Genomic DNA, 8,135 nt, shown 5'->3' with positions numbered 1-8,135 from the left:
TTTAAACGTCTCCAGAAAACAGAGCAAAACAAAGCAAAACAAAAGTGATCCCAGGCTTTAGGGCCCTGCTACAACATCACAAACACAAAGATAGGCCAAGGACGATTCCCAGCCAAAGCTATATTGTACAGTACAAGGCAAGCACACAGAAAGGAGTTTTAGCTGCCAAGAACACTGAGAGGGAGCCTAGCACTCAACTGTATCTCTCTGGTCCTCCATTCCTGCATACCTGCTATCGTACCATCCATCCTCAACTCTAAACAGCATAACGCCCACACCTCTTAGACAACTAATCTTTCATTATAGTGGGGGTTCAGACCATCAATAAGAGAAGAGGGATTCTTTTTCTGTGTATGATGTAAGACTCCCCTGGGTCACCCTGTTGCCTCATGCCCACTCTCGAGCTTGCACCCCCACAATGCTTGTGCCAGCTCACTACACACATGCACAAACACATAACTATCAGGATCTTTCAAATTTCCCCACCAATCACCAATTGATTGCTCTCAGGTCTGGATAACCTTTCTCATGAGATCTGGGCTCAGTAACTATCTGCAATGTTTTTTGTCAATCAGATAAGCTGTCAGTCAGAATGTGACAGGGGAAAGTACAGCTCTCCGACATTTTCTGAGGAGAGATTTGATCTGTGAAGGAAAGTTAACTTTCCTGAGTTCCCTCTATGCTTTGTCTGAGTTGAGTGAGTAAAAAGCACCCCTCAGAGCAGGCTCTGCTGCCACATAATAAGCAGGTGAAAGGAAATCTCATTTCAACCTACCAGTATGCCAACAGAGGAAGCAAAATTTGATTGAGCAAACAACCACAAGGGCACACAGGCAGACTTTTCCTCTAATGTAATGTGCTCCTAAACTGTTCTAGGAACCTATTAGAAAACCTGAGCAATGTTATTGGTGCTTGGATTCCAGCATTATTGTTACGTTCGTCGTAAAGATTGGACCAAGGTGCAGCGTGGTAGGCGAACATTTTTCTTTTATTTAAAATGAAAACCAACAAAATACAAAATGAACGTAAAGTTCTGCAGGCTACACAGCAACTATACAAAAACAAGATCCCACAAACTAAGGTGGAAAAAAGGCTGCCTAAGTATGATCCCCAATCAGAGACAACGATAGACAGCTGCCTCTGATTGGGAACCATGTCTTTGTTGGCAACAAAGAAATAGAAAACATAGATTGCCCACCCTAGTCACACCCTGACCTAACCAAAAGAGAATAAAAGGGATCTCTAAGGTCAGGGCATGACAATTATACAGTACTATTGTCGTAAAATAGAATCGAATATAGTTTATAGCCTACAAATATATTTAATAGTTTGAAATATATATTGTTTATTAATATAGTTCAACTTTATATAATGTGACATTCATTTAATTGGCCAGTCTCTTAGTCTCAGCTTATTATCTAAGTTCTAAGTGTCTTCAAAGTTTGTGTAGAAATTGTGTACTGTTTGTTACAGTATGTCAAATTTCAGGTCACAGATGGGGGTCATGATTCTATGGAATAATGCTTACCTCAATCAGAATCCTAATCACAGCCTGTTTCATATCTGGCCCTGTGCTGTCCTCTGGTGTCCGCAGAGACCCTGACCCCACCCATCTCATTGTCTCCCTCCTGGCCTCTCCACTGTCAACTGAGGGAGGATCTGCGTTCCAAATGGCACCATATTCCCTTTATAGCGCGCTAGTTTTGACCAGGGCCTATAGGGCATTATGTAGGGAATACAGTTCCATTTGGGACGCACGCATAAACAAATCTGACCCCTAGGCTGTTCCATACACTGGCTTCTATCTGTGAAAATCCCAAATAATAAGTGACGACTGCATTAGCCAATCATCTGACTGATACACAGTGGCATGCATTTGCTCCCAGCTCTCTGTCATTTTTGGATGTCTCGTCTATTAATTTGAGCTTGGCTGGGCTGGGTGCAATTTAGGTGATGATGATGGTGTGTGTGCATACGTGCATTCATGTGTCTGTGTGCATTAAATGCCTCTCTTCTGGCATGTGCTTATTTATGTGTGATGCATTTAAACATGACTAAAATAGTTTTTTGAATAGGAGCTCACTTGAATATAGATGATCCAATTTTAACTCTCTTTGTGTTCAGGAGCATTAGCTACTCGTCAGCCGGATAAAACACAAGGCATAGATTGACCATAATGGAATGTGGGTTGTTTGCATGATACTTCATATCCTTGAATGATTTTATCTTTCAAGTCTACATTTGAATACTGTTGAATACCAAACGCAGACCTTTTCTTTAGAAATGCAAGCCTGCAGCTTGAGAGTAAAGAATAGCAATTACAGTGAATCCACTGTATGTGGGTAACTTTATGTCAATGCGTGGGATCAGAAATGTTCTAGCAATGAAATTTCCTCTTGGCACCCACCGTGACAGTTAAAGAAGATGCTAGTACTTCTGACATGTCAAAAGAGACAATTACCTGACTAAGACGTTCCCTGTCTAACCGGTCCATGCGTCTCTCGTCGCTCGGCTGGGGATTCTCGTGCGAGTGTTTCATAATGACACATCAAATCAAACAAAAAAAAGTTTCTGGCACAGAGGCAGCAACATTTCTGGTACAGAGGCAGCCTGAGCCATACCCCATGAACATCAAGACAATGATAACAATCAGGCCATGGGTTATAAACCAAATTATTACTTGCGACTTGCTTTTCCTTTTCTAATAGTTGTGTCGACTGAGGTACGGTTTATTTCTGATGTCTGATGATGAGAATGAATATAAGCTTTTCTAACCATTTCCCCCATTTATAGTTGATATACTGTATACTAAAAAACAAAGCTATAGTGAAGCCAATTTAAAGTGATTGTGAGTCTACTGTATTTAGAGGCTCTGGGGTAGGCTTGGTCTCATAGAAATACAAACATAAATCTCTGTCTCCCCGGGACAGACTAGTCACCTGACGGGAGAGACCAGAACAGTAATAGAAATGGTTAGCGTGTGCATGTGTTCAGATCCCAGTCTGGCTCATATTGTTTGGGCAATTTCCTCCCGTCGGTCCCTCACCCCCTCCCTCGCTCTCTCTGTCCCCATGGACCCATCAGCGCTGGCTTCTGGTGCATAATTGGGGCCATTAACACAGCACATCGCTCTCCAGACACCAACAGCCCAGCCAAACTATTCTCCTCTCTCTCACCAACTATTTCACACTCACAGGGCTCGCAGCCATTACATTCACAGGCAGGAGTAATGGACCTGGCAAATTACAACTGAGCGCAGCTAGCAGCACCACAAGCTCAGCCAGCAAGTCAGCCGCCAGGGACTCACCAGGGACACCAAGCAGCACGGACACCTTTATCTGTTGTTGATTGTGATGGCGAGAGATGTAGGGGAGAAAATCGTTGGATTAAGTTTCGCAAATGTTTTCTGGAGAGGAAGTACAGGCCCAAGTAAAACAAAATAAGGGTTTGGGTTAACAGTTGGGCTAGCTTAATTTCTCTGCATCATTTCATTGACGAGTTTGTGGAGTATTTAGTTATGTACAGTTGATGTCGGAAGTTTACATACACCTTAGCCAACTACATTTCCACTCAGTTTTTATCAATCCCTGACATTTAATCCTAGTAAATATTCCCTGTCTTAGGTCAGTTAGGATCACCACTTTATTTTAAGAATGTGAAATGTCAGAATAATAGTAGAGCAAATTATTTATTTCAGCTTTTATTTCTTTCATCACAATTTTCTACTGGATTGAGGTCAGGGCTTTGTGATGGCCACTCCAATATCTTGACTTTGTTGGCCTTAAGCCATTTTTCCACAACTTTGGAAGTATGCTTGGGGTCATTGTCCATTTGGAAGACCCATTTACAACCAAGCTTCAACTTCCTGACTGATGTCTTGAGATGTTGCTTCCATACATCCACATAATTTTCCATCCTCATGATGTCATCTATTTTGTGAAGTGCACCAGTCCCTCTGCAGCAAAGCAACCCCACAACATGATGCTGCCACCCCCGTGCTTCACGGTTGGGATGGTGTTCTTTGGCTTGCAAGCCTCCCCCTTTTTCCTCCAAACATAACGATGGTCATTATGGCCAAACAGTTCTATTTATGTTTCATCAGACCAGAGGACATTTCTCCAAAAAGTACGATCTTTGTCCCCATGTGCAGTTTCAAACTGTAGTCTGGCTTTTTTATGGCGGTTTTGGAGCAGTGGCTTCTTCCTTGCTGAGCGTCCTTTCAGGTTATGTTGATATAGGACTCATTTTACTGTGGATAGAGATACTTTTATACCTGTTTCCTCCAGCATCTTCACAAGGTCCTTTGCTGTTGTTCTGGGATTGATTTGAACTTTTCGCACCAAAGTACGTTCATCTCTAGGAGACAGAACACGTCTCTTTCCTGAGCGGTATGACGGCTGCGTGGTCCCATGGTGTTTATACTTGCGTACTATTGTTTGTACAGATGAACGTGGTACCTTCAGGTGTTTGGAAAATGCTCCCCTGGATGAACCAGACTTGTGGAGGTCTACAATTTTTTTCTGAGGTCTTGGCTGATTTGTTTTGATTTTCCCATGATGTCAAGCAAAGTGGCACTGAATTTGAAGGTAGGCCAGGTACTCCTCCAATTGATTCAAATTATGTCAATTAGCCTATCAGAAGTTTCTAAAGCCATGACATAATTTTCTGGAATTTTCCAAGCTGTTTAAAGGCACAGTCAACTTAGTGTATGTAAACTTCTGACCCACTGGAATTGTGATACTGTGAATTATAAGTGAAATAATCTGCCTGTAAATAATTGTTGGAAAATGTACTTGTGTCATGTACAAAGTAGATGACCTAACCTACTTGCCAAAACTATAGTTTGTTAACAAGAAATTTGTAGAGTGGTTGAAAAACAAGTTTTAATGACTCCAACCTAAATGTATGGAAACTTTCGACTTCAATTGTAAATGATTGCTCTTTTTATCATTCTCTTAGTCTGTTCCATGTGTTGTTTTAATATTGCCCTCTGTTAAGATCCCCGTTGTTGCATACTGTATACACACATGCGCACAGACAAACACACAGACAGACAGACAGACAGACAGACAGACAGACAGACAGACAGACAGACAGACAGACAGACAGACAGACAGACAGACAGACAGACAGACAGACAGACAGACAGACAGATGCACGCACGCACGCACGCACACACACAAACACACATAAAAACACACATTGCAATGGCAACACATCAGAGGGCACATGAAGCGTTTCTTTCCCGTTATACACCCAAATCGTCACAGGGAGGCCTGCATAGAACGTGGATCGATAACTGCAGAGATGTTAGAGACCAGCAGCTTCTTCTGGTTCTCATGCCTAATTAATCATGGACTCACTCATACACACGTCGGCCCCTGAGAGACCAACACACAACAGTGATGGCAGAACAACAGATAAAACTGCTAAATGGATCCGCCTGACTGTGTGTTAAAAACTCAATTACACATTTGTTCCTCTGTATTAGTGTTTTCTCTCCAACCACATATTCATTTTATGCACTAGGGAAAGGGTCAGTTGTATATCTGAATGCATTCAACCAAAATGTGGGTTCCACATTTAACCTCTGAATCAGAGAGGTGCAGGGGGGCTGCCTTAGTCCACGTCCACATCATCGGTGCCCGGGGAACAGTGGGTTAACTTCCTTGCTCAGGGGCAGAACAACAGATTTTTACCTTGTCAGCTCGGGGATTTGATCCTGCAACCTTTTGGTTACTGGCCCAACGCTCCTACCCGCCAGGCTATTTGCCGCCCCGCTAGTACAGTGATATAGAATCTCTCTCTCTTTCTCTCTCTCTTGCTCCCACTTTCTTTCTTTCTTTCTCTCTCTCTCTCTCTCTCTCTCCCTCCCTCACTGTCTCTCTCTTGCTGTCTCCCTCCCTCCCTCTCTCTCTCTCTCGCTCTCTCTCTCTCTCTCTCTCTCTCTCTCTCTCTCTCTCTCTCTCTCTCTCTCGCACGCTTATACAATTTGGCTGAAAAATAAGAATTCCCCTTGCGTAACCTCAAAACCATTATCAACATAATTCTGAAACCTTGTAACTCATACAGTGTGAATGTCCTAACGTCATAGTCCAACCAGTGTATCTTGCAGTGAATTATACTCCTGATTATGCACTGCGACTGCCCTTTGTTCTAGTGAAGGTGAGTTGTACCGCTTGTCCCCTGAGTATTTATGACTGGTAGTTTTTTAATGTCATAATGTAATGTATTATAGTATCCTTTATGAAACCTGAGGGTCACCTTGCAAAAAAATAGGACTAAATATATATCCTGATAAAAACGATACATGTATCACTTCAGCAGAAATCTTTTTCAGTTGATGAGGTTCTTTTTCATTCCAGATATGTGGCAAAACTGTAAAGTTGTTTAAGTCAGTAATGCTACGCATATTTGTATGAACATAGAATTTTGATAATGAGTGTATCAATATCAACCCACTGTAAAATGAAATACTCATATCAGATACAAGACTAAAACCTATCCCCACCCATTTAATTCCTCTTTTCTAAAACATACAGAAACAACAAAGACTTCAAAATGAATTTAGTAAAATAAAATATATCCCTTATCAACCACAATGGTGTTCATGCATACCGCTATCTTAACACTTAATGGCAAATTGAACCTAAAGGACTGTATAGTAGGTAACAAAAATACCTCTCAACCACCATGGAAAGTTTTTCAAGGTCTGTTTATTTTTCGCATACCGATGCCATTATGCACATACTGTACTTGACAGGAGAGCAACCCGACTGGTTTAGTCATCACTTCGTGTCATAAATGGCCCAAAGCGTTTTCATATTACAGTCATGCCTTATTTCAGTTATGTATCTATGCCAAAGATATATTTTCCTGGCCGTAAAAAAAATATGTTCAAATTCTTTAGATTAGATTTGAACATAGCGTTGTTATTGCTTATCTGTTTTGAATATTTACAGTTATTGCCATGTTGTCTCTCATTAAAATACAGATCTTTTTGTATGGAGTGTGTGTAGCTCTCCTACTGTAAATCACTTGTTACAGTAAAATACTGCATTCCATAAAAACACATTTGTGATTTGGAAATAAGCAGCAAGACGGCGAGTTACAGACTAGTAGGAAACAGTGTCTGTTTGAACCCACATACTTTCAGGTCATATGCTCCTGACAAAACTCTTTTGATTAGTAAGTGAAGCTTTTCAATGAAAACAGAATCATAACACAGGATCAACCTTTGATCCACCTGTCAGTCAAATCAGTAAATCATTTTTTGAACTAAGCATTAAGGCACTGCTTTATGCAATTGATCCCCAGGAAAAAGCTTGAGTACATGAGGCACTCTCCACTGGTTCAGAATAGAGGAATGATGAGACGGACTGTTATGGACCTTGTCCATCTGGGTCCAGTTTCTCTTCTTCACTCAGCCCAGTGCCCATCATTTTCAGTCCAGACCCCATGGCTGCACCTCTCTCTGTATTGGCGACTCTTCTCCGACGTACAACCACCACAGCTGCTATCACTGCCACGATTAGAAGCCCAGCCAGCGCTCCACACACAGCAATAACAATGGTGTTGTCTGCCTCTTGTTCCACAGGTGTGTCAGTGTCTGGGACCCTTTTCTTTGGTGGAGTAAAGTCAGTGTTTATGCCTCTATCTTTATCCTCTGGTTTCTCTTTTGGAGTCAGAGACGTCACCTGTTTAGATATGCATGTTTCCATGTAGTTATTGTAGTCTTGCCAGATGCTGTCCTTGTTGCCATCGTCATCATTGCCATCAGGGTATTCATCATCATCATCATCATCATCATCGTCACTGTCAATGTAGTTGTCATCGTCAATATAGTCTGGGCTCCCCAGAACCACGCACCAGTACTCCCCCCTGTCCCCCTCGATAAGGTCAGACAGTTGGAGAGAGGAATCCTGCTCAGAGAAAACCACCCGGCCCCTCAGGTCCGCAGGAATGACGATAGTTTTATTCTTTGAGTCCAGAATCAGGTGTTCTTCTTCCAGAGGTTTTCTGCGATACCACTCCACCATTGCACCCCTGTGAGACTCCTCTCTGCCTTGGGCACATTCTAGAACAACATCCTCTCCATCCGAAAACTGTCTCTCAGTGGGCTCTCCACTGGGGCA

The sequence above is a fragment of the Salmo salar genome, chromosome ssa16 (assembly GCF_905237065.1).
Source record: "Salmo salar chromosome ssa16, Ssal_v3.1, whole genome shotgun sequence".
NCBI lineage: Eukaryota > Metazoa > Chordata > Actinopteri > Salmoniformes > Salmonidae > Salmo > Salmo salar.
The sequence above is the reverse complement of the archived record's forward strand: the minus strand, read 5'-3'. Positions refer to the sequence as shown.